We start from the raw sequence: 7,717 nt of genomic DNA, 5'->3' as shown, positions 1-7,717 counted from the left end.
AAGTGAAAATTTTTTTTTTTTTAGATTTGAGAGTTACCACGCTCTAATGAGTTTTTTCTTTGCCTTATAAAATATTGCGCAATGTGGAAAACATTAAAAGCTTAGTGACAACATTTTGAAGAAGATTCCCTCTAAAGATAAATACTTTTACAAGTTTTTCTTTGCTACTTTACTTTTTAGCGCTCTGACCATATATTGTATTTTTCATATTTTCCGAATACTAAATATTTACTTCTGCCGTATCAATAAATACGAAATATATTGCTATATAAAATTAGATTATGTTAGAAAAGTTTTTCGCAAAATCTTAACAGTTTATAAACTATTGTGAACGATTAAGAAATAATTCGAAAGAAAAATCTTTTCTCCTCGGGCTAGCGTCCCCGTCAAATATCATGAAAGTTCAACTGAAAAACTTTCCATATCCGATTTTTGCTCGTCATCAATTTGTTTAGAAAAGGTGCACCATGGGAATCAAGATATTTTCAATTCAGTATTTGAGATGCTAAATAAATTTACATTTTACAGCCACGTTTTCCTCACCTAATAACTAGATAACAACTTACGCAACTTTTAAAGGAAATAAATGGAGCAACGTTTCAAACAATAACTTCTTTTGATATGACCTTCGACGCGCAACTTATAAAACCTTTTATATCAAAGTAAAATTATGCTTTTGATTAAGTTACCCTCCATGAATTAAGAGAATAATAATACTAAAAAACATCGCAGCGTAAATTTTCACATTCAGGTTGCGCGTACCCGGAAAAAAAAACATTCAGGCTGTACTGTAGTAAAAAAAATTAGAGTCTAATTTCAAAAATTTGAATACATAAAATCTTCCAGACTGCCAGAAATTGTGAAGCCATTTTTATTTATTTTTGATTTGTTTTTGTTTGTTGAATGGTGTTTGATTGCAGGCCTCCCAGTCTCGAATAGTCGTAATAATGCAGGAATAGAGGATAAAAATTAGTCGAAATAATAAAGAAAACAGGACAAAATTTGCAGAAATAATTGGGCTCAACAGGACATAATTAGAGTAAGAAAAAAGGGACACTTATGACTTTTTTTCTTGGCATATTTGTAATACCTAGTTGAAATCATTAATAAAGATGAAATCGTCAAAAACAGTATGATTGGTTCGACAAAATTTTTGTTCAAAAATTGATACTCGCAGATTGCCTATTTAAGACATGAAAAGTTATTTTCCAGCTTTTATAGCCTTTCTAGTCCTAAATAGGTACTTTTTCAGCTTTTTCAACCCTTGTTGCTAATCTGTAACAAAATGAAACGTTTGTAAACGTTTAAGTACAAAAAAACACCAATATGAATGTCCAAATATATTGAAAATTGAACCTAGGTAACGTCAGTAAAACATTAGAAAGAGTTTAAACCTTATAAGGGAGTGGTGAGAAGTATAGAGGGTGAGGTGGAAGATGTCTTTGTTTTTGCCTCTCCCTTTACAGACACTTTTACGAACCCCTAAAAAAGAGACTCCTTACAAAATTTTTCCTGTCACTTTCAATCAAGGTTGGTTATCTGGGTGGCTAGCTCATTAAAAAGACTTTCTTCCCTTTAAAGACAAAAAACTTTAAATTTACATTACATTAACTTCAGATAAAAATAAGTGCGTCAATTAAAGGAAAACGCAAACAAATTTTGCGTTTAAATTTTACCTGTTGTTACTTCAAAAATTTAAATTTTGTGTAATTAGCTAACATAATATGACTGAGAGGTTTAACCATATGGTAGGGTGAGAGAGCAAAATTTTCAAAACTAGTAACAATTTTTTCACTCAATGACAGAAAAAGTGGACCCGCCATGATGGTTGTGGGTATGATCTTCTTGGCTCGACCTTTCTATTAGCCATAACAATTACACATATACATTGGGATGAAACAATAATCTCCCAGATCGTTAAAGAGGAAAGCTCATCACCATTACTTCCAGAACTTTTATATAAACATTCAAAGGAAGCAGGTTTTGCGGAGATTGGAGTATTGTGGAAGAACAAGATAAGAAATATGAGCAAAATCTGAAAAGATATCAGTCGCAAGGCCGAAAAAAATCAAGAATGTGTCGCAAAAAATAAACATCCTTAGCCTCTGGATAAAAAGTTCCATTTGGAACGAAGATAGAGAACATTATCAGTAAAATCATGAACCATTTTATTGAAAATACAGAACAAATGTCCTAACACAGGAAATACAGGACGACTGGGAGGTCTGTGATTGGCTCATTTGATCACCAATCAAAATGAATAACCTACTACAGATATTAAATAAAATAAAACATAAAATATATCTCATACTTATAACATTATAATTTATTCTTTTTTCGGTTCATTTGATTGCATAAATTAAATTATGAGGATATCTCAGATTCAGGATATGACTCTGAAACATCCTTCGATAACCGTCATGGGAACAATAGCTGCAACGTCTTCTTTAATTTCTTGCTCTGATGAATGGATTTATCTATAATTTATAAAAAGTCTTTCAGATGGAAAAGAATAACTTCATTGTCTCTTAATCTAAAGTACAAGTTTGCAGAATTTCATAAATAGGCGATAGAATGTTCAGAAAAACCGGTCTTTAAGGTAACACAACCCAAAGACTTCTATTTGTTCTGTCATGTAAAACAAAAAGATGTATTCGACAAAATTATTTGCAACTTCCATCGTCTTCTTCGGATGCGTGTACTTGGCTCAACCAAGGTAAGAGTTTTATTGACAAAAGCTGCAAAATTGCGGATATATATTTCCTCTGCAATTGACTATATTAATACTTTTATATGCAAGACTTGGAAGGTTGTAGGTTGAAATCCCACCCGAATCTCGACCTAATAACAATAGAGATGTTCTTGCAACAAATAGTAACAATGATATTAATTACTAATTTCATTTTTAGGAGATGGGATTGCAGTTTTAGAACCTTTCATCAAATCTGGTCTTGGAATAGCTTTGAAAGCCAACAATGGCAAATACGCGACCATTACTTGGAGACAAATTGATGATGACTGGCATGAAGAATATGCCATGGAAGCAAGTATGACATCAAAAAGTGAATATTCCAAGATTTTTCTGTCGAAAAGATTTGGGGAGGCTACGTCAAACTGAAGATACCTAAATATAACAAATACCTCTGTGCTTTTGAAAGACCGAGCTACGGTTGGGACAGTTATATTTACCTTTTAGGTTGGTATAGCATTCCTAAACCAAAGGATTGCAGGTTCAAAGTGTATCAAGTTAAAGGAAATACAGTGGCATTTTATAGTGAAAAATGGAAAAAGTTTTTGGGAAGAAAATACCGATGGGAAAGAATGTGGGGCGATGATTCCCGCCAAAACATTGAAGCGGTTATGAGCGGAATTAAAAGCGCGTCTATATTTACAGTGTCGACAGGGTCGGTTACTCCAGTAAAGGAAGAAATCATGTCCATAAAATGGGGTAATTATGTTGGTCCTTCATCCGTTTCTCCAACTCTTGTCAGTACAAAAGTCAGAAAAAATGGTGGAAGTAAAGATATTACTGATGTCTTCGGGTTCGAAAAATCCATCGAAAGAACACAAGAGGGAGCACGCTTGGGGGATAACTGCTGGTATTAGCTACACATCTAGTGCTTCGGTGAATGTCGGTGTTGCTGAAGCATCTACATCACTAACTGTCAGTGCTGAAGTCAACTATAACGGTAAGAAAGGCGGAAATCAAGGGAAAACGACAAGCTTTAAAGTACACGACACAACCACAGTCACCATTCCAGCTGGAAAATACGCAACCGTAAAATTCAAAGTAACAATAATCAACGACGCCAAAATCCCATTTGTAGCGACAATCAAGAGGACCTCAGAAGCAGGAATACAAATAATCACACAAAAGGGTACGTGGAATGGCGTGATGGTTGTTGATTCCTTCATTGAGGTCCAAGAAAGACCACTCTCAAATCCACTAAAGGTACAATAAAAACAAACTTCTTATTCATTACCGTTAAATTAATGTTTAGCTTACAGTAAGAAATTTTGGGAAAAGAAATTTTAATGGATCTTACAGATTTGCTCAAAATATTGATCATTTTCTGCCATCCACCAATTATTAAACTTCCACCAAAATTGATGTTTTTGAAAACAAAATGTTACGCAATATAATAATAAAGGTCTTTTTTGATGGTTTCGGACCATTGAAAGTTTAAAACTACCGTCAAATTAAATCCCCGTCTTTTTTTTTTGGCATCCCTCAAATTAAATTTCTGAAAACACTTTTTCGGCCATTCGCTACCACAGTTAAGCTTTTGCCACAATTTCTTACTTAAATGTAGTTTTGTTTTGATTTGATTTGTAGGTGTTTGGTTTTTCTTCTTGATCTTTGCTTCATTTTTTTACTGGTTGTAGGGAATTTTAGACACAAGTGATATTTTTCTTTTTTTTTAATTGGATAAGAACAAGAAATTCTTCGTCAATTTGCATCCCACCATATCAGGAGATGACTGTAGCCTAGGTTGGCTAAGTTTTAAGCAACATTCTTTGACTACACTTCTGGTATTCCGATTGCATTTTGCACTGCCTATAAGATATACAAATCAAATCCGTTCAATCGACGTTTCGAGGGGGTAATGCCTCAGTTTCAACGGAAAAAGGTCGTGAGAAAATCTGAATCATGATAGATCACCAAAGTAACACGGGAAATCTTTAACGGTGATTGTTAAAATTTGTTAAATACTGTATTAATTGTGTGAAGGGTTGTTTAATGTTGGAGAAAATGATTGCTCTTTGTTACATTTATAGAGGATATAAAATATAAAATATATACATTATAAGGCGAATGATAAAAAATGTTTTGTTTCCGGAATGCGGGTGAAGGAAAAAAGTTATCATGCGGCCGGCCGGAAAATAATTTTTTTTTGCTATTTTTGATAATTTATGGCTCATTGAAATAGAGTTTAAGAATAACTTTTATGTATAAACACAGCATAAATTATGCCCTAAATTACAACAAGTACGGACTACTAACGAACGAAAGTTTGCGGCCGGGTCAGAAAAGAAAAATTTTTCACCCGGCCGGTTTCCGGAAACAAGAAATTTTTTTTGTTTCGCCTAATGTTATAACTTTTTGTTAGAGATATTATGTTGTATGTATGGTTTCTAAAATATACAAGCTAGATGCTGAATGGACTACCTGACGATGAAAGTTAGATAGCAATGCAAGGAGAAAAATGAAAAAAATCAGTCAGAAAACATAGCGTTTAGCGAAAATGCATAACGCAAGAAATTCATCATTGATTGATGGTAGGGGGAGAGGGAAGGGTTGTAGGGAAAAAATAAATAGAAAGTTCTGGTCGCAAAAATCAGTTAAATATTGACAATTGAATCATGCTTGATGGTGAGCATTGTTATCAATAATGTTTTTGTGTGAAAAACATAGATATATAAGGAAAAAATCAAATGAAAATCTGCCAAAACGGCGATTTTATGATGAAATCTTGAGAAAATGCCAAAAAACCGGTTTTTTCCGGCATATTTCCGGCATTTTCGGCCGGAAATGTTTTTTTTTTCGAAAATCGGGTTCCGTCACATTTTGGTCATTGCCATTTTGCATCTTTGTGCAAAAAATCAGAAAAAAGTAAAGAGCCAATCTCGAGAAAAGCTGGTAACAGACGGACGGACGGACGGGCGGACGGACGAACAGACAGAGGTTAATTCATAGGACCTCCACCGGGGCACCCGGAGGTAGGTCCAATAAGGAAAGCTTAATTATGGCCCAAATGATTTTAGTCGGCCTTAATTTCAGTCGGCCCTAATTTTTAGTCACCAAGCCAGAATTTAGTCACTTAGGGCCGACTAAGTTTTGGCCGATAAGGTATTCTATCTTTTCCAAGCCAAGGCAAGTAAAGCAAAATAATCCGCCATCTTTGCTGAAATCGGACCACAGTAGAAACTCTGATTTTAATTGTTGAAGTTATTCTGACACTGCAATGACTTCAAAGTTTCAAGGGTCTCGCAAGCTAAATTATGACGTAGCTTCATCCAATATGGCGAGTTATTTTGCTTCAGATAGGGAAGACAAAGCTCTATTTAGTGTTTATATAAGATATCTGTGATTGCAATGACATCCATCAAGCAAGATGTCTCGAGTTGTTGCAATGACTTTCTCAAGGACAAAGATTTTGACGTCATTCTTTCCCCTGATAAAGCCTGTCTCGACGCAATGAGGATTGATAATTGCATTAGCTCTCCTATCGAGAAAGAACCATACCCACCAGAAATAGCAACTTAAAATGCCTTTTATATAATGTTGTTCCAACAAAAAAGACCAGGCAATCGCTAACAGTAACAATCGTGCAACCTTTTGATAGAAAAACATATCATAAAGCTCTTTGCACTCTCTAACTTTTATAAAATTATCAAACTGAATTTCCAAGAATGGAACTTTGTCCTGATGATATCAATGCTGTTGAAGGGGAAGCCTTACTACATCTTTGATCAGATGCGTGACGTATTTTGTAAAACGCTCACTTTTTGGTGTTTTGAAAATGTCTAGAGTTCAATTGATAAAGCTGGAAGCTTTTAGCGATGTATAGGAAAACTTACAAGGCTTTTTCTTAAGCGAGGCGTGATGTGCAGCAGACATTCCATTCTGGTCAACCAGGTTGACATTTTTGCATTCTTTCAATACTGCTAATAAGCCGTCATCTGTTTCTTCTGTAGAGGAACCACCAAATCTGATGAAAAAAAAAGCAAAAACATTATTTTTGTTATGAAAGATCTTCTCAGCAAAACTTTACCAAAACTAACAGTGAGAAAAGGAAATTATTTATGATTTCTTCTTGAAAATATGTCACGGAATTTAAAGTTTCACTAACTCAGGCGTTTTAGTTAATCTACCACTGTAAGAAATATTGGGAAAACCCTAGACTAAAGTTTTGTTTACGGTAAAGACACTAACCTTTCTTCCTCGTCAATTTCATCTGCTTTCGTGATTTTAATCCAAGATTTCATCGCAATCACTAGAGTAGGTGCCAGTTCATCTTTCTCCTTATTACTTGACCCTATTTCAACGTTCGCTCCATGATCCAAAAGGTCTTGCGTATAATTGGTAGTATTCATCAGCTTGTAATGTAAAGGGGTGCGACCATGAAGATCTTTGGCATTCAGGAGTTCACCAATTTTGGGTACATATTTGTAAAACACCTCCATAACTTCTCGGCTGATATTCTTCATAGCAAGTAAATGGAAAATGTTCATTTGTCCAAAACTGTTGTAACCTTTGAACTTTTCTTGATTTTCGTCTGATTTTTCGTAATCCAGGGAGGGTTTAGGCCACAAAGTGTATTGTAGAGCAGGCTAGTAGAAGATATAGAATTAAGAAGATTTTGATTTTGATATCACCAGCTATACTTTTATGGACCTACCTGATAATAAAATTAAACATTTTTGAGAAAATAATTTGGAAAGAGAAACTATCAACATTATGAAAAAGACTTTTTGAAAAAGAAATATTTTTAATAATAATAATCCACTATCAGAAAAATGCACAGCTTAATAATAAGTCCCTAGAAAACTCAAACCAACGCACTCCACCGTGACATTTTTTTTTTTTTAAATAATAAGAAAAATAATAATTTAGCTAAGAACATTGACCGGTACATAGGTTACAGGACACCTTGAGGAATGCCCGTCTAGCATCTAAAGAAAATGGATGAGAAAATTAACCTTGTCGTCAGGC

This window comes from Clytia hemisphaerica, unplaced genomic scaffold (genome assembly GCF_902728285.1).
Source record: "Clytia hemisphaerica strain Z4C2 unplaced genomic scaffold, Clytia hemisphaerica genome assembly, whole genome shotgun sequence".
Lineage (NCBI taxonomy): Eukaryota > Metazoa > Cnidaria > Hydrozoa > Leptothecata > Clytiidae > Clytia > Clytia hemisphaerica.
This window is presented reverse-complemented; position numbering follows the sequence as displayed.